General features: G+C 38.0%; 1 protein-coding gene across 27 annotated transcripts in view; it reads left to right on the forward strand.

Annotated features, from left to right (window-relative positions):
- Nrcam (neuronal cell adhesion molecule) overlaps positions 1 to 24,596 on the forward strand; it is a 283,437-nt gene that overhangs the window by 128,051 nt on the left and 130,790 nt on the right. For 24 of the 27 annotated variants that reach the window (XM_031357027.1, XM_031357036.1, XM_031357025.1 and 21 more), the window contains one exon: positions 10,711 to 10,788. The gene's annotated coding sequence lies outside the window, so the exon portion shown is untranslated. The remainder of the gene's footprint in view (positions 1 to 10,710; positions 10,789 to 24,596) is intronic. The other 3 variants (XM_031357026.1, XM_031357029.1, XM_031357032.1) reach the window with 1 other exon arrangement.

The raw sequence follows: 24,596 nt of genomic DNA on the forward strand, positions 1-24,596 counted from the left end.
AAAGAGCAAGGAAAACCTATGGATTGTACAATTATCATCATCATCATCATTATCATCATCATCATCATCATAATTATTATTATTAAATCAACTTAAAGTAAAAGAAATTTGTTGCATACATAGTTCAAGTTAGAATTTTCTTGGATGGTCGATTCAAAAAGTATGTCCCATGTGGTGTTTAGAAGTAAATGGTTCAGGGAATAGCAGAAGAGAATGCCAAGAGAGGATGTAGTTGAAAACGGAGGCTGTGTGTTTCACAGTAATAATTTTCAAAGTAAAGGAATTGATTGGGAAATACATAAACAAAAACTCTGTGTCTCTGGAAATGTAAATTTCATTCACATTCCAATCTGTGCAATTTCTCAAGCTCAGTGGTCCAAGGTCAGAGGGCACTTGTGCTAGCGTAGACACTGCTTTGTTACGTCACCTCTTGACTAAACCCCTGAATTCCTTATTATTATGGTGGCCTTCCAATGACAATAAAGCCAAGCTCTTATGACACTACTAATATTTATACAGCAGTTAGGCAACGCCTACATGAATTGTCCCCAGAAGCCTTAAGAGATAGGCCAAGATTATTCCCACATTATGTACATAGAGAGGAAGCAGGTTCCCTAGTGCCACCCAGTCAGCTATCAATTCCATAGTTTGATTGCTTCATTAGGAAATGATGGTTTCTCTAATATAGACCACATTGCATTACTGATAGGCTCCTTGAAATGGGTGGCTTCATATATGGGCTTAACTAGAGCTAGTGCCCCAGAACTAATGATATTCCAGATCGTCTGAAGCTTAATTTTATTACCTTAAATTTGGAAACTGAACAAGAGACCTGAGTGACTTGAGACTCCCAAGGTAATTTTGATATTGACAAGAATGAGAATATTCGGCTGTGATATTACTGTTGGAGATGTCTGTAAGACTGGGCTGATTTGTAACTGGCGTAACGTTCTACCTTCGAGCCATTCTTTAAAGCTTGCAGAAACTTGTTTTGTAATGGTTGGAAAATCCATTTGGTTTTTTTAAAAAAATCAATACAAGTTCAATTAAAAAAATCTATACATAGATAATTGCATGGGTGATTAAGAAATAGAAACAAAATCCTTGGTGAGAAGACCCTGGTTCCAGTCAATATTATGGGATTATGGGAGAAGCAGAATCAAATTCACACTTATGTTCCTTCATTTCCATTGGGTGCCTTTCTTTTTTCATTCTAACATGGCTTATGAAAGACCTCAATTCAGTTCAATGAGCATGTCACATAGGAAGCTGTGAGGAGATGCAAAACCGAAGGGCCTACTTACAAGTTCACATCTGAATCAAAAAGAAACTGGAAAAGTGGAGGCTCTCAAAATAATTGTGAGCCCCAAATAATCTGTCAGTTTTAAAAAGGATGTGTCTTATCTTGAACCAAATGCTGGAAAGAGGTTCCCAGCTTCTTCTCATTCCTTCTAGAAAATGAGGTTTATTCGCTCCCAGTGGCAACAGGAATGCTCAGCCAAATTGTACCTTCCATGACATTTTTCTCCCCATTTCTTTTAAGGGGGAGTACATTCAGCCACCTTTCTGCTTCCCCGAAAGCTGACTCACTACCCTGTTATCCATCTTTACCGGCATAGCAATACAAACAAAAATACAAATAAACATCCTCTAATACAAGCTGCAGTTTTGGTACAAATGGGTAACTTACCTGAGCATTTAAATGTTCATTTAAATGTTTAAAAGAAGAATGTTCCACTTGAAAAGTTTTGAAATCCAATTAAGCACACAAGTTGATAGAGTAATAACAATAACGTTCCCACGTTTTGAATTAAATTATATTAAATTTTGAAATGCACATCTTCATGAAGCCCATGTCAGAAAGGGATAGAATTTTCTTAGGGAGAAGGCTGTAGCTCTGAAGAAGCATAAGACCAAGGCAATTAAGGGTTCTTCATAATAAACTGTGGCTGAAGCATCTGTAAACAGCCCTCTGACTATGTACATTAATCCTTTAGCCAGGTAATTAAGGCAGATTCTCAAACCTGAATCAACGAAAATTGATAAAAAGGTGAATTAAGTAAATTATATAGGTCAAGTCTAAGAAATGCAGCTGCGCTTTGATGGTGTGCAGTTGTGATGTGCTATTTAGAGGTCAGATCATCTGAGTGCACATAAAGCTTGGTGTAGCCTGCTCCTTTTATTTTATCCTGAGTTTGAAATACACAGACCCATCTGTCACTTGCTTACAGAAGGTTTGCATAAATCACTATTCATGTGGTCATCCTAATTTCAGTAGCTCCACCCAATCTGTGGTTTCATATTCCAAGGTTTCATCTCTCGAAAGTCAACTGAAAATATTGAAAAGAGATGTCTAGAAATAAGCAAATTGTGCTTTTGAAATAATTTTTATTGCAGCATATTACTATAATACTTTTTAAACTTTACAATTAGCTATCATTATTATTACTAGTACTATTAGTATTTTATTTTCCGTACATGAGTGTTTTGCCTGAGTGCATGGCTGTGTTCCACGTGCATGCTTGGAGCCTGAGAGTCCAGAAGAGGCTGTTGGATCCCCTAGATCTGGAATTACAAATGATAACTGCCATGTAAGCACCGAGAATTGACCCGGGTCCTCTAAAAAAGAGCAGCCAGTGCTCTTAACCATTGAGACATCGCTCCCACCTGTCATTATTTAAAATCTTTTATTGTGCTTAATTTATAAACTAACTTTTCATCAGAGATATATGTTAAGAGAATATATAGGACAGTTATGTCTCCATATATCTGCAATAAACCAACTATGGATGGAAATATCCTTTTTAAAAAGTTATCTCTATTGAGCATGTACAACTGTCCTCCTTCCTATCATTGTTCCCTAGCCAGAGAAATACAGTCATAGCTTTACATCGCATTGGATATTCTAAGTTACCTAGAAGTGATTTAATGAGCTCAGGAGGATGTGGTAGGCTATGTCCTATGTTTTTTTTTTTATATAAAGGTCTGTGTATCCTTGAATTTTGACATTTGCACAGAGAGCTGGAGCAAATATTCAAATAGTGAAGGAGACAGTGTGCACATGGGGTTATTACTAGCCTATTTACAGGCATCCATGGGGGTTCTCAGAATTTATTTAAATTCATTTATTACAAAATTTAAAAAGTAGAATTTTTATTTTGTACCATATCTATTTTCTCTTAGCACGTGATATTTTGTCATTGTTTTTCCCATGTAATAGTATTTAAGGATAGCTGTATTTTGAGGGATGAGATCTTACTAATGTGTGCTCATTGATTCAAGTTCTTAAATGCTAATCAAATTAGTTCAGTAATTAAATTTCTCTTTGTTAACTTTTGTGTCAGCAAAAGATGACTAGATAGTCAGGATTTGTGAATTTTAATACACTTTATTTGTTCAAACATTTCCACTGTGCTTTTTCCACCACAAGTATCTGCAACTTAATTTACTAGGTCACAAGTCCAAGTAAATTATCTTCAATAAAGTGCAGCTTTTAGTAGATTATATAATGGGATCTTAAAGTTTTTGATGAATACTAACAAATGAACAAATAGAAGTCTGCCTAAGTTTCTTACTTGGTCATGATAATTCTTCGTGGTCCTGATTTCTGCCTTTCCTCTGAAAGCTCCCACGTGTTTCACCTGGGTTTACACCTGCCCAGGAGCCTGCTCAGGAGCTCTTTGCTACATTCTTCAGTTGGTAGCTTTCAGTACTGCTTCTTCATTCCCAGTGCTATGATTCCTTGACCAGTGTCTGTTACTGAGTCAGAAGCTCCTTGATGCAGGAAGAGTCTGTTCAAAGAGGTCTTTATTGCTCTTTTGCCACTGTACTGGTGCCCCGTATAGAGTTGGGCAAACAATAGCTAGCTCATAGTGGAGGGTGTGTGAGAGGGTGAATTAGCAAATGATCGGTGAAGGGATGATCTTCTGTTCTCTTCATTCACCTAGCCTCAGTTCCTACAGGGCCTAAGCCACAGTAGTTGCCTGGGAAATGTGTTAGATAAGCTAATGGTTTCTTGACTTTTAAAGGACATTAAAAATATTGATGGAGGAGTTTGTGGTGTGAAGTGAATATTTTCCTGCAACCACCACATTGTTTTAATTAACTTGCAAACTTGAGAATTTGTAGCTGTGGTTTCTTTTATTGTGGTTTCTTTTATGCATAACCACAAAATTTATTTTAATCACTTTAAGTGTACAGTCAGTAGCATTAAGTATATTCCCACTGTTATGTGAGCATCCACTACATTTCCAGAACATTTTCATTACCAAAATTGCTACCTATTAAATAACTTCCCACTTAACTATGACTTTATAAAACACATTTTGTTTGCCTCAGACTCTTTTATTTAGATAGCATAATCAGTAAAGTGTTTGCCTATGAAGCACGAGGCTGTTCAATCCAGAGAACCCATGCAAAAAGCTGGGCATAGTGACATGCACTTGTGGTTCCTGTGCCGGGGAGATAGAAAATAGGAGGATCCCTGGCACTTAATGACCAGCTAGCCTGGACTAGTCATCAAGCCTCCAGGCCTGATGAGAGCCCTTGTCTCAAAATATAAGGTGGATATCAAAGACTGACCTCTAGCTTATACACATAGGTGTACACACACACACACACACACACACACACACACACACACACACACACCTTTTTATTCCTAGATTACATGTAGATTGTATATTTTTAAATACTTAAACACAAACTGCTTTTGCTACCTGAATAGAGTTGGATGTCCCCATTTCCTTGATGGCAGGAGCCTTGGTTGATGGTATAGGTTCCTGAAGATTGCATCTGAAAGATGTCCAGCATGGATTGGGGAGAGGGAGAGGGACATTCATAGGTCTGCATCTAAGGAAATGGAGCTGATGACATGTAGCTGTGGAAAGAATATGGTTCAGCAGATGAAGAGGGACCTGGAACCCCATCCACCCTTCTCGTAAGCATCTTCAGATGGGTCTGGTGCAATGGACTGGAAAGATATTTTTAAGACAATGACTCAATAGTGTATATGGTACTTTGTGAGCCTGCCAATTTTTCTTCCTAGAAGGAAGTAAAGTTGAGGAAGCTTCTCATTCAAAGAGGGAAAAATACAAACAACTTGAGTATGGAAGCTAGGAAGCTAGAAGCAGGCTGCTGGTAAAATTCCTCTGGGGAGATGTAAGCAACATCTACCCCTCCTTCTAAGGTTGCACAACAAAATGAGGCACAATTCACCATAGATCACTCTGGAGAACCAACAAGATCATTGAGCTTAATTACAGAGTATCAGAGGTTACTTACTGGAGTATGAGTGCCCCACCCCACACACAACAAAACAAACAAAGCCACATCAGAAAGTCCTTGACCAACAGGGATGATGTTTTTTCATGACTCCATAGACAGAGCCCTCCTCCTCTATTCTTCCTCAGCCTGTGCATGCCTCACCCTCCTTTCCCTCTCCCTCTACCTGTCCTCTCCCTCTCTTTCCCCTTTCCCCTCCCCCTCTCCCTCCTTTCTCTCTTTCTCTCTCTCTTTCTGTGTATTTAGCGCACTTGAAAAATCATTCCTCACTACTATGCTTTAGAAAATATTTAGGATATATTCATTGACATTTAACTAGTTTCCTTTAGTTTTTTTCTTCCCTAGGCCAAATAATGTTACTTTGTTTCTATTAGCACTCATGAGTGCTTAAATCTTTGTTGCTTTGCTGTTCTGCATACACCAAATTTTTAAAAAATAAAATCAGATTCTGTTGATTGTAGACACAGGCACAGCATCAATGAGGACTGAGTTTAACGTAAGGTTTAATTGTATTTATTACGTGCTTTTAGGCATTTTAGGTGGAACAGAGCTGCATATTATGACAAATTCCTGATTGGGGAAATGTCATACAGTTAAGATTCTTCTTCAATGACTCTGCACCTTATTGTTTTTGAGGCTGGATCTTTGAATCAAACCTAGAGCTTTTCTAATCTGGATAGTATCACTTTCAACTTGCTCTGGGGTTCCCTCTGCTTTCTGAGGCTAGAACTATAGGTGAGCTGTCTTGTCTTCTGCAGAGTAGACCCTTGCCTTTGCATCAGGTCAAGGATTTCACTCCAGCTTCCCTTGCTTGTGTAGTAAGCACTTTACCTGTTGACCTATCTCCCAGTCGTCTCTTTACACTCTTTTTATTTCTATTTTGAAATAGAGTCTCACTAAGTTGCCCAGGGTGGGCTTCAAATCATGGTCCCATTTCTTTCTTTAGCCTCCTGAAGTAGCAATACTTATAAGTGTGCACCATGACCTCTGGTCCACTCTTACTTTTCAAAAATCATAGAGCTAGCCCTAAGTCCCAACAAATTCATTTAACTTGCAACAGGACAATGAATTTGATAAGCTAAGCTATGCTATAGTTGAAGAGAGGCCTCTCATGGAGACATGGTTGTGATGTCATTTGAGAAAACTTATGTTAAATGATACTATCTGTTGTTTGAAATGTGTTTTTTTCACAGATGCTGAAATGGAGAAAGCTAGGCTTCAAGATTAGTTTGGCTTTGTGCCATGCCAAAATTGCCTATTGTACGGCCAACATACGCTGCAAAAGCATACAAGAAATATCAATTTTAGCGGGAATGTTTATCTTTTTCTCCCCAGTTAATATGTACGGATCGACCCCAAGTTCAATCTGAACTGTCTAAAGCAGGAAAATTGAAACGAAATGTGTAGGGATTAGCCTAAGATTATATTTGTCAATAAACTATTGACAAAGCCAAAGACATTTTAAACATTGTAAGTTACTTTCATTTTTTTTATGCATAAAAGAGCAAAATGGGAGCTGAAGAGATGTCGTAGAGGTTAGGACCATTTGTCGCCCTTACAGACAGTGTGGGTTTGATTTCCAGTACCAATATTGTGGTTCACAACCATCCATAAGTCTAGTTCCCAGGGATTCGATCCTCTCTTCTGACTGCCATGGGCACAAGCCACACAACTGGTGCATATGCATTCAGGTAAAATGCTTACACATAAAATAAATAAAGCTAAAAGATTCTTCAAGAAGAGCAAGATAATCTTATGCTATTTATATACATAATATGGGTATACACACACACACACATATAAAAAGTTACATGTGAAAATTTTCAAAGTTGATGTTCTGAAAAGCATTTCCCAACTGTATTATTTTGAAGATTATAAACAGAAAATTATTGTCTCAGCTGAAAAATAAAATTAATGTGAGGAGTCAAATATAAGGAAGGATGCCAACTTATAGAACTAAATCTCTAAATGTTCTATAATGCCTTCATAATTACACCACAAAGCATAAACAGATGAGATCAGGAGTGTCCGCACTTACAGATAATCCTTGCCTCATAGTGTATACAATCATAGATTTTAGTTACATTAAATACCATAAAATCTCATTTAAGCTGGAGAGATGGCTCAGCGGTTAAGAGCACTGAATGCTCTTCCTAAGATCCTGAGTTCAAATCCCAGCAACCACATGGTGGCTCACAATCATCTGTAATGAGATCTGATGCCTTCTGAGGTGTCTGAAGAGAGCTTCAGTGTACTTACATATAATAAATAAATAAATAAATAAATAAATAAATAAACAAATCTTTTTTAAAATCTCATTTAAAAAAAACAAAGAAATGCTGAAAAAAAAATTTTAAAAAATGTCCATCAATAACAGTTCACTTTAGGGCAAAGTGGCTATGGCAAGTATTTACTTTTTTTAAATTATTGCAATTTTGACTCCCTTTTACTGAAACTAGTTTATTATGTGTGCAGTAGCCTTTGCATCTGTCATTCACCTAGATGTCACTCATCTGTTCTGAAGGCTCCCTCTGAAATGCATCATCTGTTCTGAAGGCTCCCTCTGAAATGCATCAATTTTTTTCTTGACCTTTTGACTTAGGATTAGTTTTATTTAATATGATAAGTTGATTGCATTTTGGAAAAGCAAATTAAGTTGTTACTTGGCTATTGGTAAAATGGTCCATAGCGATGATGAATTACTCTATTCTGCTGACCTAAATGTGTTTCCAAATGATGCACGCCATGGGTGCAGTTGTCACTGCAAGAGTGACAAATATAACAAAAAATTCACTTCCTAGGAATGTTTGGTATAATTATCGGCATGGTTGCAAAAATGAATATGCACTATTTTTGTGCTTGCTTTTCTTGCTTGGAGGTTGAAATTGCCACGAGTGGCTTGAGATGAGGCTTGTCAGTAATATACAAATAGTAGGATGAAATCATTTCTCTATACTACCTTAAAACCACACCTATGCAAGACTGAACCTAGGCTCTCCTCAGAGCATCTTGCCTTGCCTAAATTATATTTAAACAACAATTGACATGCTGTCAAAACTACCTTATTCCTTCCTTTCTTTGTTTTCTATTCTTTTCTTTTCTTTTCCCCCTCTCTCCCTCCCTCCCTCTCTTGCTCTCTTTCCCCCCTCTCTTCCTTTCTTTCTTTCAAACTCTAGATTTTATTCCCTTCCCAGTCCACCCTCTGACTGTTCCATATCCCCCCTCCTTCTTATTCCTTTTTTATCTCACCTAAAGTCTCTATTCAAAGCCATTTTCTTCCTTAGCTTATAGTGCAGCATTTTCATGCCTTGGTGAAATGCTGAGAGTAAAGACCACTTGTCAGGAAAGCCATGAAAGACTTTGTGATAGGAACCATGGAGACTCAACCCTACTCCACAGAGGTGGCATGGGGAACCTCAGTGGCTTTGAACCCTAGATGTGTTAAAAGTGTAAGTGCCTGGATGTGTAAGCGCGGTGGGAAGCTCCCACTCCAGGCTGTATCTTTCTTGCTGGCAACCACAGAATAGGTACCTATGAAGTCTTCTGAAGCTTTTGACTTAGTTTACCCTTTTCTCTTGACTGCCGTCTGTCTTGGTTTTGCTACTCTCTGACAACTCCTACCTCAACCTCCCAAATATTGGGATTACAGGCCTGCACTGAATTGATGGGTAACTTGTTATATGGACAGAGTCTAGCCCAGAGTATCATCTCATTGGTTGTTGAGTAGCATATCTCAAAAAGACAAAGCAAAACAAAACCACCACCACAACAAAACAAAACAAAAAACTCTTACTTTCACCGACACATCTTTCATTGCTAAACTCCCCAGTTTTTAGCTACAGCCCGTAGGTGTCTGAGGTACCACCTCACCATCCTCTTCATTATCCCTGGGGTCTCACTGCTCTGTTGGCAGACTCTCCACACTTTGTCCTTGCTATTTACTTTGTACCTGGTGGTCTTTCTACGCAGAATGCTTTTCTTATTCATCTTTAAGGTTCTAGTCAGTGGTCCTCCAGTGGAAAGTCATCTTGTAGAATGAAATATACTTTTGTCTGAAAGCTCACAATATTCTATAAAACTGTATTTTGTAGAGGCTTCTGATATTTCCAGCTGTGGTCCCATCAACATGTGAACTGAAATTTCTAGTAGGAGTGTCTAGTTTATGCTTTATTCTTTTATTTAGTTTATATTAGACATATAGACATTGTAATATATATATATTGCTCAAGTGTATCTATGGAGCTGTTACTAAAGACATAGCTTCAAATTTTTTATACTCTCTCCAACATACCATTAGAAGATTTTTTCTTTTTTATGTAGTTTTTATATGTTAAGGAAAAAAAGATGTTTATTATTTTCAAACTGTGTTTAAATCCAAGAAACACTGACTTTCAGAACACTAAGGTTTTGCCCTGATAAGATAAATAATGCACTAAATGCAAAGAAAATCAAGATAGCTTTATGTGTGAGGTGAAGATTTTTTTTTTAATTGAAGACACAAAATTTCGTAAGCCATGCATGAACTGAAGCAGTTGAACTCACTGCAAGCCTTTTTTACTTTATTTCTGGAGTGATTTTGTGATTCATGGTGTCCTAACATTTGACTGCAGCCCAGGGTGGCTGAATTGATACTTGTTTCTCTTCTCTGAAAGATGTTTTCAGTGGTCAATAGTGCCAGTTCTGTTTTCAAAAATACCAAGTCCAAAAAGACACAAATGCTCCCTTCGGAAACCTTGGGTGGCATTGAATTGCTTGTCTGAAGGCTGAGATGTGACGTGCTCAGTGTGACCGCTCTGTTTCTCATACAGGATGCCCTTTCCTGGCTGACTCTTCTCTGGAATATTTGCTTAGAAAATGCTGAGATTTGCAGAGAAGAGTTGTGGATCAGAGAGTCAGGGGCTGCCTGTGACTGAGCTTTTGCTTTGGTACAGGTGTGATTTTTCCTCTTCAAATTCTAGCTGTTCTCCTCAGCTCTTGATCCTCACTGAGAGGTAGGACATACAAATATAGGCAAAAGAATTCCTTTGACCCTAAACAGAAATCCTAACTACCAATCAAAAGCTCACAGCCAGGAAGTATTTTACCCACCTGTCTATCTGTCTGTCTGTTTATATGTCTGCCCAACTGTATTTCTTTGTCTGTCCAAACAATCCTCTATCTCCAAATTGGTTTCAGACTGACTCTTCGGGTTAAAATCCATTAATGTGATGTATAGTCACCCTAGTCACCACTCCAGTGTCACTTTTGATAGAAACCAACAGAGAGATGTTTTGGCAAATGTATTCATAATTTGTCTTCCTCGCAGGTCTCTCTCTGCAATTGTGTGTCCCATCAGGGACTCTGTTAACTTATTGGCAATCTACTGTGATTGATGGCAACTGATGTCTTATTAACATTTCTCCCCCCCCCATATTTTTCTATCCACAGAGCAATGCTAAGACAACCTTTGGCTTAAGGAATTAAAACGAAATACCACTTCTTCAGGTAAGAAGACCTACTTCAAAGGTAGGATGTGCATTTTTTATAATATTTAATATTGTAAAGGGAATTATACCATAAAATATGTGATTGTGTAACATTAGCATCATGCCTGATACTTTTTTTCAGAGAGCATGGCAAAAGACAGAAAGGGAGAATACAAATGCAGAGACATTTATCATCTCACTTGTCAAAGAGAATAGATCAAATACACAGAGAAGATACCAACCTTGCTCTCTAGTGATTGTATGGAAGTAATGTTTGTGCTTTATTCAAACATTTCTCTTTAATCACAGAAAATAGCACTGTTCATAAAAAATTCCTGAAGTAACTGAAGGTTAAAAATTATTTCTATTACATGTGATCATATATCAGAAACCTGAAAATATGGGATTCTATTTTTCTTGTATCTCAAAATAAGGGAAAGAAAAGTCAGTCCTGACAGTTTAAATGTTACTTTGAAACATGTCTTCTGTCTGACAAATCCTTTCCTACCCCTGTTTCCCAGTCTTCGAACCTCACATCCCACTCCATTTGTGTCAAGTAGGAATCCCCACTCCAGAACAGACCCTGCTGGGCCTGTGTGGCCTTCTGAAAGGCCACTGATTGTAGTCTACTTCACTTGGTGAAAAATATCTTAAGTGGAAATCAGGAACATAGTTCAGAGAACTAGATCTCAACCAACAAGAGCTCTCTTAAAGGATTATAATTCCCCCATTGTTCAGACGTCTGCTTCTGTACTTCATAGATTTCGTGAAACAAATGAATTCTCGTGGAGTTTAATTAAGAAGATTGCGTGCAAGATTTTGAGGTAGCAAAATCCTTCCAGCATGTTTTGCCCATTGTTCTTGAGAAGGGTTGATCTATTGCGATGTCATTTTGTAATTAAGAGGAAATGATTCATGCCTCCAGAGGAATTTGTTATCATTGTGTTGTCTGGAAACTGATTCCATGTGATGGATTCTTGTGGTGTTCTAAAATACCATCAGAGACCCCCAAAATCAGTGGTGCAGAAATTAATATTGCCTGTGATAATATCAAACCTTCTATAAATAGTCTGTGGCAGTTTGCTCTGAGACACAGAAAGGAAGCAAATGCAAGTGCTTGCTTTTAGTTTGTAGTTCCTAGTGAATGAGGATTGTACCAGAAGGCAAGGCACGCCAAGCGATCCTGAGGGTCAACTGAGGTTGAACTTGAAGGATGCAGTGATTTAACATAGCTTGAGTGCTTTCCCATTTACAACGATCATAACTCTAAGGGGATTTTCTTGGCAGGATACGATACTTTCTCTTTCTTGCTGTTTAAAAAGATAGTTGGTTTTAAGAATCTCTTGTCTTCTAGAGAAGGAAGCAAAAAGGCTGAATTTCACCTTTCTCAAAACATACTTGCTGATCTATTTAGCTAGTCTTTTAAGTGACTAATGAGAACTCTCACTTGGCAGGCTGCTAGAGATGATGAAATATCTCATTTTTGTCTTTGTGAATGGACTCATCTGGCCAAAAAACGAACACAGAGAATCTTCCCAATTTTTGTCCCTTGCCTCACAAAGACATGCTGAAACTTCCCGAAATTCTAAAGCATGCTTGTGTTCAGAATGTCCCAAGGCTATTCAGCCATTGCCTCTGACATTAGACTAAGAAAAGTTGTTGGGGGGAGAGGAGGGTGGGCATTATGGCAACTTAGTTTTCAGTTGAGATTCCCACAATTGTTAATGTGCTGTAGTGTCTGAAAGATGTGAGATGCCAGAATTGTGGACTGTTTGGGAAGCCAACATCCCTCCCAGATCTTTCCTGTCTCTTTGTGTCTCATGTTGAATTTAATCAGACTTATCACTTACCCTAATGTTTAAGTGTTCCTTATTTGAAAGCAAGGCTCAAATGCTGGAATTTCTTCAATCTGCTAATGTGAAGAGCAGGGTTGTTCCTGAAATCATACCCTTAAACTAGTTTCCACCATGGCTATGTTACTGCATGAGGAGAAGAATCCATGTATCTTAATGACTGGTCACACTTGGCAGGCTGTGAAAAAGGAAAACTCTAGCAGTCTAACAGGCGGTTGGAATTGTTTGATTGTTGATGACTTGAAAGCTGTTTCTTTGCTTGAACTTATGAAACTTGGTTGTTTGTTGATCATAGGAGAATAGTACTCATATTCTCAATGGGTAATAAACTGAAAAGAAGATCTGATTTTATACTTCAGTTGATTTGAAAATGAAGACAACTATTTTAATGGAAAACTTGAATAGGAACATAAGTTTAATACTACCCAACAATGAAGGGATCTTTCTAAAGCTGAGAAGTTTATCCCATGTTATTAGATACCAATCAAAGTCAGGAAGCACAAAGTATCCACAGAAAGAAATATGGTCTTGTAAAACTGGAAGTGGAAAGCTCATGAATATTTCAGTTACTCTGAGACTCTTAGAATTTACAAAAACAAAGACAGGGGTCTAAGCATCTTTATTATTTTAAACCAGTTGAGTTTACTTGATATTTAGAAACAGAGAAAACCTTTCCTTGTGGTTCCTAATTCCCTCTTAACCAGATGTATTGAGAGGGCAAGATCCAGATCTCAACTAACTAAGTGACAGCATCTCTGAGGTATTACACATGAGCTCTCCCTCTATGTTGGTCACAGGGAGCATCTCCCAGATAAGCTACTCTCTACACAAGCAGCATTCCTTGAAAGCCCGATGACTGTAATGAGTAATATTCAGGTCTTCCATCCTGAGTATTGTCCAACTTTTCTTGCCCATTTTTCAGTAAATGAATACATATTATATATGTACATATTCATATGTTTATTATTTATTTGAGAATTTTTGCAATGTATTTTGATCACAATCACCTCTCACTCCTCCTTTTCACTCCTTTAAGATTAATCTTTACTTTGCCAGCTCCTCCTAACTGTGTCTTCTTCTAAAAGGATGACCCACAGTCTTATTTGTGCTGTCCATATACTCTTAGGACATCCACTGGAACATAGTTGACCTATTAGCTGTTATACCTTTAATGAAAACTGAGTCTTCCTCCTTTAAAACCCGTAACCCATCAATAGCATCTGAACGAGGATGGTGCTCATGAGCTCGTCCTTCAGTCCATGCTGGAATATTGACTGGCTTGACCCTGTGGCTGGCAACAACAACTCTTATTAAGTTCATAAGTACAACAGTTTTTTTGTTCTGGTCTTCCCTGACCTCTGGCTCTTAAATAATCTTTCTAATCTTCTGCAATAGTCTCTTAAGTTGTGGGGGGAAATAGGTTATATCCCTATCTCTATCTCTACCTCTACCTCTACCTCTGTCTCTATATTTATAGCATTCCATTGACACTTATTTTCTATGCTTTGACAAATTATGAGTTTCTGAGTTGACCACTGTGCACTACACTGAAAAAGTTCTAGTGTAGTCTGAGAGCTTCACTACTCTGTTGATACAGAGATATAAATTTAAAGGGTAGTTTGATACTGTGTTCATTTAGCAAAATGATAGTAATAGGTTCACTTCTAGGATGTATAAGCGCTCCATCATCATCATCATCATCATCATCATCATCATCATCATCATCATCATCATCATCATCATCATCATCATCTTTTTGTCACCCGATTTACAACGCCAGGAATGCATTTCCTCTTGTGAGGTCGCCCTTACATACCATCAGAAAGCTCTTGGTCACTTCTATAAGATTTGTGCTCTTATTGTACCAGTGACCATATGTTGCTGCATAGGTGTACTTTACTTCATAGAGTTTAGTAGTGGTAAAAATGATGATTTTTCTCCCTGTAAGCTTACATAGCACCTTTCAATATCATGAAAGCAGCCATAGGGGAGGAAGGTTCTTGATCAGTCCCACTGATTTTTCGTGTCCTGTGACCAAAGGGTATGCTGTCTTCTGCAATAGTGTCAACTATTAAGTTCTGGTGGGGAACCAAGAGCAAATGTAAACAGTTTATGTTGTTTTGAAGGGTCTCTGATCCCAGCTGACCAACAGCTAGAGGGGTGGTACATCATACCTGGCACTGGGCTTTCTTGATGACAACTTATGGTTTCTAGGAGGAATATTATTGCCTGTGTAGGGGAATTTCAATTAAACTTTTTAAAAATTCATTTATTTATTTTATGTGTATGAGTGTTTTTTCTTAAACACACACACACACACACACACACACACACACACACACTCTTATATGTGGGTTAATATGGTTTAATAAGGATTCAGTATACAGCAAAAGAATTCTCACCCCTACAGGATTGACTTAGAAATGGAATTGCTCTGGCTCCTGGTTGGACCAATGAATCCCTGCCCAGGGAAGAGTGAGTTTCCAATGGAGACACAGGCCTGTTTACAATTCTTTCTTATCATTCCAGTGTAATTTCTTCCTATGACTATTTCCAACATTTTCTCTCTATAATAAGTTTGAAAACAACAAAATGAAATGCAGGACAGGAGTATCCAGAGGGCAGTAAATGTCACCAGGAGTTTGATGACTGGGAGAGCTTCTCCCTATGCATGTGTGTGCATGCATGTGTGTTGGTGTGTGTGTGTTGGGGTGTGTGTGTGTGTGCGTGTGCGTGTGCGTGTGTGTGTGTGTGTGTGTGTGTGTGTGTGTGTGTATGTCTAGTGACCATGGAGGTCAGAAGAGTTTGTCAAGTCCTTGAAACTGGAATTGGTGTTAATGGTGGTTGTGAGTTTTGGAACTGGAGCCAGGTCCTCTTGGAGGACAAGTACACTCAACCATTGAGCCACCTTCCTAACCCTATCCAATTAAACATTTTATATGAGATTACTTTTAGGAATCTTATAAAATGGTAGTTTCCATGTGGCTCTCTTAGTGTTAGTTATCCATTTCCCAAACCCCTCCTAGCCCTATTCTACCATCCCTCTCTTCACTGAAGCCTCCCTCCCCATCAATCTCTTTGTTCATTTCTGTGTGAAGTCTAAGCAATGTCATATGTCTCAAAGTTATATAGAATTATATTAAACTTCACGCACAGTGCTTCTATAGGGAGGCTGAATTCTGATACACTTTCTGAGAGTGTATCTCTGGAGTAGTATCGGTAATTGAGACACCTTTATTCATTGTATCTCCTTTTTCCCCTGCCTTCTGTCCTAATGTTTCTTCTGGGACTGGCCATTTTTTTCTCTGGACAGTCTGCCCTACCCGTCTATCATTATTTCTGTCTGATTAGTCTTGTAGCCATTTCTGAGAGCTGGGAAATTGCATTTGGAAAGTGTCTCAAGAAAGACACCAGAATTCGTGTTGGGCATGAGCTGGACCCATGCTGATGCAATGGTGACTAGAAGACAAAGATGAAATTACAACTTTGTAGCAATAACAGTCACTGTTAGTATCCAGTAATGAATCTGAAACTTGCATGAATCCTTCTTACCCCTCCTTCTGTAGCCTCGTAGAGAGAAATAATCTTCTCTGGAATTGGAAGGAGATGAGTATGTGACATACTTCTCTGTATGGGAAATGTCCAGCAGCTTGGCAGTTGAGTACAGTGACCTTTGCAGTGAACTCATGGCAGACACACTCCTGCTGCACTTCTGACTTACAGCTTTTGAATATTTTCTAGGGTCACCAGAATTAGAGCTAGTGGTGAGATAAGGTTAATGCAGTATTCTTTGCAGGATACTTTAGTGACCTGCAAGACATTTTAATGAGCACAAAAATATACCATACTGAGGGAAGCCACCCTGATGTGGCCTCATTCTTAGCAAATGTAAACTATATTAGAATAACTTAGCGTATACAGGAAAATTTATTTCAACTTGTAATAATAAATTGTACCTCTTATTTACGCACCACAAACCATCCTTTAGTGAACTTTAATAATAATTGCGAGGTCTGTGACACCTGGCAGGGATGCTTTAAACCTCCCGTGTTCAGGTCTGTGTGCATTTGAGGCACAGAGGCACGGATGCCTAGGTGCTGGGTGGGTGTTATCATGTCCCTCCCTTCCAACATCTGGACATTTCATCCCTGGCTGCTTTTGGAGGGGATTGAATTCTGACAAGAGGGTTATCTAGGGAAACTACCCAGGAGGAAAATGAAGCCCAGTGTGGAGCAGGAGACCAGGCCTAGGCCCCTGCTGGTAATACAGTATGTTGCTGTCACAAGTGACTGCATACACAAATAGATGCTTCCCCCTCCTATTCATTATGTTTTCCTTTGCCTAGTTTTGTTTTATTTCGCCCTTTGTGACAGCATTCATTTTGTAAGGCAAAGAAAAAATCATCCCTTGGACGGATTCGAGTTTTCATATCTGCAGAAGACAGTTCCACAGCTTTTGTCTAACTTAGCAGTTATGTAAAGATCCTTTGTTTCTGGTCGACTGTTGTGGCAAGCAAGTCTATAAACTCCTAGAAACACGGGAGAGAATGCTTTCTATTCAGAGAGAGGAGTAGGATATGGTACATAGAGCCAATGTTGAGAAGGGTTTTGTTTTCTGCAGCAGGGTGGAAATTCACATTCAGATTGATGCTCTGTGGTATTTAGCATGCTACAGTTAAACAAAAGGGCATGCCAGCCTTCATAGCCATGTTGATTAATGCATTCCTTGAATGTGTTGATTAATGTGTTCCTGGGATACCTCCGTAAGCTGCCACTGCAGCTGAGGTGTGTCCAATGTGCCTCCTCACCGGCTGCTGCCTCATTCATGTGGGTTCATTTGCATATGGGTTTTCTGTGTGTTTGTATCACACCAGCACCTTCATAAATTAAACCTTTATAATATTAAAGGACAGTTTTTGAACATTTTCACTCTAGTAGTAGGAAATCCATAAACTTTAAAGTTCATAGGGTGGAGCTCTTCCTGTCATCAAATTCCTGGTGGCATTTACCACCCTCTGGATACTCCTGTACTGCATTTCATTTTGTTCTTTTCAAACTTGTTGTAATCATAGGGAGAAACTTGCAATGGAATGATAAGAAAAATGTGTAAACATGTCTGTGTCTCCATTGGAAACTTACTCTTCTGTGGGCAGGGATTCATGGGTCCAGCCAAGGGCCAGGGCAATTCCATTTCTAAGTTATTCCTGTAGGGTTGGGAATTCTTTTGTTGTATACTGAATCCTGATTAAAATATATTGTCTCATACTGTTTACAAAAATACTAATCTGGATATGGTTCTGCCTTGCTAATAGCTTGTTAAAAGATAAATCAGACTTTGTTTAGTTTGCTTGGTCTCTTACGTCTTATTCATTAGAACATAAGAATGTTCTTGCTACTTTGAATATTTTCTGATCATTTAGCAAAGGTGCTGAAAGAATCAAAGCACCCTGTTTGGAAATGGGTAACAGAAAAACAGGGCAATGGAAGAAATGGCCCAGTTCTCCGGGGATAATAGTCTCCAACTCTGTGGTATTTTAACAGAGGACGTCATCCATGCTACTCAGAAAGACTACTTTTGCATGGCATAAAACAAAACAAAGAAATTCACCCTGAACAAGAGTGAATTTGTGTGGAATATTACTGTGTGAAACCATGTAGAGAAGCAACAGTCATGAATATGTACCTCACTTAGGTCTTGGCATTAACAAATAGTAAAGAATATTACTTAGTAAAGAATGGTAGTCTGGTACTCCGAAGGCTAAGATGAGTCTGTTCTTTCTGTAGACATCAGAGCAAACCCATCTAAAAGTCTACTTTGGAAGTTCATAGAATACACAACTTGTGTTATTCAATGACATGCATTTAAAATTCACTGTTTTAAAATATTGCATTATGCCCATTCTCTGTCTCACAAGAATACTTAAGGACATGGGAAGGAATACAAAGTGTTGATTTATTCCTGTGGTGTTTTCTTGCTGTGCTAGCTAAATTTTATGTCAGCTTGACACAAGCTAATGTCATCAGAGAGGATGGAGCCTCAAGTGAAAAAAAATGCCTTCATAAGATGGGGCTGTGATCAAGCCTAGAGGTCCATTTTTCTAGATTTGTGATTGGTGTGAGAGGGCTCAGCCAATTTTGAGTGGTGCCACCCCAGGTTGGTGTTCCTGTGATCTCTAAGAAACTAGGCTGAGCAAACCTGTAAGCAGCATGGCCTCCATGGGCTCTGCATTAATTAGCATGTCATTCCAGGTTGTTTCAGTGCCTGTGGAGGCTTCCTTCAGTGACTAAGATGAGAAAGTGTAAGCCAAGTTAACTCTTTCCTTCCTAATTTGTTTTTGATCATGTTGTTTCAAGATAGCAAATGAAACCCTAACTATGACACTTGTATAAACTTCTCTTTGGAACTCAAGGTGCAAAAGATACATGCTTCTATCATACGGTTAACATGGAGGACATCTGGTAAAAGTAGCCAGGAGTTTTTTTAAAAACCTTTACTGGATGAAATGCTTAAAAGAGAATACACCAATGTAACTATATACAGGGAGTTCATATAGCAATTAGGCATACATCTTCTTGCTTGCTTAAATTCCACAGGAATTGATGGGTTTACACAAAGGGAGGCAGTGTACATGATTAATCCATTTTTCTGTGATGTTTCTGATACAGTACTGAACATAAAGCTTGTTGACAGGGATGTTGGCTTAGGGCAGGGAAGACCACAGACCACGTTATGCAAAGAAAGAATATCAAGCACAGGACTGTCCAACCTAAAGAAGCACAGGGAAATGATTTCAAGAAATTTCTAGTTTTATTTATTTATTTAGTCAAAAAGCACAGAGAAGACATAGCTAAGAGCAAATGTACTTTCCTACACAGCTTTGTTCCTTGAGGCATAAAAAGGAGAAGAAAATTGACAAATAAAACCAGACAAAACTACCATATTTAAATGCTTTCAATGACCTGGAAAATATAAATAAGCTCCAAGTGTCCTGTAAAACATTTTTTTTTATTATGTAATAGTTCATTTCCCCCTTTTAAGAGAATACAGCTATAACTCTGCATCGATACAAAGCAGACTTCAAGTGGCTTTGGCATGTAAAATAGTAAATTATTCAACTATTACATGCTCTGGAAGAAAGGAGAATTTTGCCATGCAGTGGAAAATGTAAATACATCCTAGCCCTTTGACTTACTCTGAGCACCTAGTTCATGCTTTGTAAATAGCAATTGAACATAAATAACTAGTTACTTTCTATGCAAAACTTCTGTGCAAAACTTCCCTCCAGTTTCCTCTAGAATTCTCTCATTTGCTCTTGATGGTTGATGGTTACAAAGAACAGCTTTGTGATGAATTGATAGCTGTTTTCATTTTCATGAGAACCTTTGGATGCTCAAATTTTCCTTCCTTGGAGCAATCCCCAGGTTCAGTGAGAGAGTAGATTTCAAATCACTACATAATAATGTACTTCTTAATTCTATCCAGTTGTTTTAATTACTACAGCACCTTTGCTTTCATCTGTGAAGGAATTTAATACATAGGACATATGCAAACCCTCACCTATTCAGGAAGAACAAATAACCAAACCCAGACTTTTTGCAAAGGAGGTTTCCCTCAGCTGAGAGTCAAATGGTTTTCCATTTTCAAATAGCTTGTTCAATAACCACTGGTTGAGTGAAAAAACAGTTGCACATAGGTCAACCCATTCATAACTTTGTTAAGAGAAATCAAAATTCATCGTGAAGTTATATGCACTTCTCTAATAAAAATTAAGCCCTCACATATGGACCCTATATCTAATGCCTATCCGACGGCCATTTTTATTAATAGACAGTGTTGATTGCTTCTTATACACTACAGAGGAAACACGGGGAGTACAAATAGATAGATGTGGCACTTGCCTTTGGCTACCTGCATTGCTTAGTTACATATGCACAGTTCTACTGCTCACATGGAATGGAATCACAGAGTAGCATTGAAGTAGTGTGGTAGAAGCTAAAATGCTCAGTGAGTTCAAAGGATAGGGATATCTAGGTTGCAGGAACTTTCCAGGCTTTTGGACTAGATTTGAAGTAAGGAAAAAATAGTCCCACATGTAGTTCAGAGAAAAAAATAGAAAGAGCAGACAACCACTAATACCACTCATAAATAAATACATAAATAAATTTAGGAGTAAATGTTGAGATAAGGTAATGCTAATTGGGACATCTCCGCCTTTTGGAATTCATGGAACCATGTCCCCATAACTGGTATGTGTTTTTAAATGTGATTTTTTTTCAGGGACTGCATGTGAAGAGAATGGCTGTCATCAATCATCCCCAAGAGAACTGGTTGTAGAAATGAGAAAAATGCCTTTTAAAAATTGTTATTTATGAAATGACGTAGATGGAAGTCACTCAGACCAAATGATTTTTTTTTAATGAAGAGTCATCTGAATAAAAAAATTCATGACCAAAATCAAGGATAGTGGGAACTAGAGTACAGCATTCCCACTGCCACAGGGAACATGTCTTCAAGCAAGACTGAGACATCTCTTTAGAACCAGATTAGGTGGAGTCAGACAGACTGAAGCGGATGGACTCACTCTCCTTTTTTGTTTTGTGCTCCCTGTTTGGACAGGGTGCTTAGGTAGACACGTGTCAAAATACTGAAGTGGTAATTCTGTGAAACATTTCCATCTTAATAATTCTTTCACACTTATTAAGATGAAAGGCATTTGAACCCCAGGGCATACATGAAGATGAATCCCAAGTCTGAAAACCACTACCCTAGAGCGACACACTGAGGGCAGAGGGGATTCATATGCTCTCCTAGTCAAAGTCGGGCAAAACAAATGCACCCAATCATACATTTAAGTGCCAAAATAACATATTATATTCATCAATTTTTCATTGTGGACTCTGGAGTATTTCGTAATCACACTTATGCCATTGTCCATTCATTTTCTATTAATCCACCCAAGTGAAAAATAGCTATGTTTTCCCCCCAAACAGAAAATTCTCTGATTTCCCTTCTAGTTTTTATTTACATGGAATAAGGAAAAAATAAAAAAATAAAGTGAAATAAACACCCAATCTGAACTTGACCTGCCTTTTATTTCATATCATGGGCACACCCTGCCAACGTTCATCCAGATCATTGCACCCACGCTGCTGACATTGATCACTTTACATGGTGCTAGTGTCATGATTTCTTTGCTTATCCTGTCCTAAAAGTCACTGTAGTGATCTGCCTAGTAAAGAACTTAACTGTTGGTGAATTTCGTTAATGATTTATTTACTTCCTGTGAATGCTTTCTGTTGGAGAAAACCACTTTTTTGTCATTTGCTTTCCACATGTTATTTGGCATTGTTCTGCATCTGGCTAACACAGGGAGCACTTTGACATCTGTAATTAATTGCTCTTATAATTTGTCATTAACCAGCTGCTTGATAAACAGAATGGGAGGTGTTAGTATATAGGGCATCATTTTTAATTTTTTTTATGTATTGTTATTCTGTGTATATGACGTGCTTTGGGTAGGTGGGTGCCAGTATGTCTTGGCACAAGTGTGGAAGTCAGAGGACAGATTTATGGAGCTGGTTCTCTCCTTTACATAGTTCCAGGAATCAAATGCAGGTTTCAGGGCTTTAGCTGTGACCTGCTGAGCTATCCACCAGCACCTATGACCATTGTCCAGTTCCTAAGATTACACAGTGCGCTCACTGCAGTCTCTGTCACCCTTCACCCAAACGGCACTGTCTTCTTCTGTTGTGTTTTATATACTTCACTGGAATTAAATGTTTCACCTCTCTTTATAGAATACAGAGGATCTTGTACAATTTCCCTGTCATTCTTTAAAGAATTTAATGAGAAGCCAAAACTTCAATAATGTCTAACTCTATATAGTTCAATAAGAAAAATTTTTTTTAGAAAAATATAAAATAAAATCAAGCTTCTTTTTCTAAAAAAAAAAAAAACAAAAAACCCAGGCTTTTCATAATTGAGTTGATTATATTTTGATTAAAAATATGAGCTTAAAATTATTTTTTTCCAAATCTGAACTCTCTTGACACAGAAAGTATATAATGCTTCTAAGTTGGCACTCTATGTGAAATTCAAGAAAATTAGGGGAAATGGAGAAAGTCTAGATTATAAAGCTGGATGTGATATAAATTTTTGGTTACATTGTTATGCTTATACTTCTTCCTGACTAAAGTACACCACAAAACTCAGTGTTTACTATTCTTTTCAGGTGTGTTTAATAGACTTAAGCATTTCAGTGTGTCCCTTTAGTACCATGTGAAGGACAGTGTTTCCTTTAGAGATCTCAATCCATCCAGGATGCATGGGCCTTAGTCTCTGTTTTGTTGACATATGTGTGATGTAATGATCCATTTAAGAAAATAGATGTTTATTATAAAAATACCATCTACCATCTGGGATCTTCTAGCACTATATTCCATAAAGACAAATTAGTTTAATTTCATATAATATATTTTAATTTCTTCCCAGTGGTGATGGCCCTTCTTTAATATTTAATAAGGGGAAGTTAACAGTGTTACAATAGCAGTTAGAAATAATAAAACTATTCCCTAAGTGGTTGTTTTTAATATACCTCTTCTTTCTTTTTACATCTAGTCTATTCCCAAAACTATGTTAGCAGAAGTTTGGGGAAGATTTAAATTTGTGTGTAGGCAATGATATGTTTGTAATGGAATTACGTATTCCCAGGGATCTTTTAAAATTGGCTTTAATATTGCAATAATAGTAGTCACTGTTTATTAAGGCTTATTGTGTACTACACATTCTAAGTACGCTGTATATTTTATCTCATGTTATCCTCAAAGTGGCATAATGTTTATTTATTTCATTTTACACATGAAAAGAAATATGTACATTCCCATGTACACAGAGTTTGTAAACAGTAAAGCAGAGAATCAGTTGCCACAACCCAAGTTTCAGAGTACATCTGCTTCACCACACATATGCTTGGGCAAGAAATGAGTCCACCAAGATGCTTAATTAGTTCATAAGAGCAGCATTTGGCCTCAGGAGTACTGGTCAATGTGTCATAGGTACATGAAAAATGCTATTTCCTCTAAAAGTCAAAGCTATTACCCTCCTGTCCTTTCATAATGAATAATAAATCCAAAAGCTGTCAAAATGGTTCCACCACACCTGTGTTTCTGAATAGCCGTCTTCTGCTCAAGGGCATCACAGAGAATAAATGGGTACTATGGAAAGAAGAAATAAATTCTAAGCCAAGCAATGGTATGCTTAGGAGTGCTCCCTTCTTATGTGGTGAGTGGTAGTGGTATTGGGCATTCTTATATCTTTTGCAGCTAATTCTGTCTCAAAAATTGATATTATTGGAGGTTAGTGTTTGTGTGTATTCCTTACAAGTTATGGCATTTTTTACTATAGTAACAGAAAGCTTGCTAGTTTTGTTTTGTGTTGAGAAAGGATTGGGTGATCCTCCTGCCTCAGCATCCTCAGTAAATGAGACTATAGGTGTATGCCTTGGAATCTGGCAAAGCCTTTTGACCTTGCTCCTTCATCACAGCACATGTCTCTTTTTCCTGAAACCCAAGTCATGTTCTATCACTCAGGATTTTATTTTATTTTGAAGATTTATTATTTGTTTATGTGTATATATGTGAGTAATCAAACACACACCCGTGTAATCTCTCATTAGTTTCTTGGGTACTGGGAACTGAACTGCAGTCCTCATGATTAAGTAGCAGTTGCCCTTAACTTCTGATGCATCTTTCTAGTCCTTCAAGATTTTTTTTGAGACAGGGTTTCTCTGTGTAGCCCTGGCTGTCCTGAAACTCACTCTGTAGACCAGGCTGGCCTTGAACTCAGAAATCTCCCTGACTCTGCCTCCCAAGTGCTGGGATTAAAGGTGTGTGCCACCACCGCCCGGCTTGCCCTTCAAGACTTTAAAGGCAGATGCTAGTCACTGATTCTTGAGAAACTGACTGCTTGATTTAAAAAAAAAAGACCTAAAAAAATA

This window comes from Mastomys coucha, unplaced genomic scaffold (assembly GCF_008632895.1).
Source record: "Mastomys coucha isolate ucsf_1 unplaced genomic scaffold, UCSF_Mcou_1 pScaffold6, whole genome shotgun sequence".
Taxonomy (NCBI): domain Eukaryota; kingdom Metazoa; phylum Chordata; class Mammalia; order Rodentia; family Muridae; genus Mastomys; species Mastomys coucha.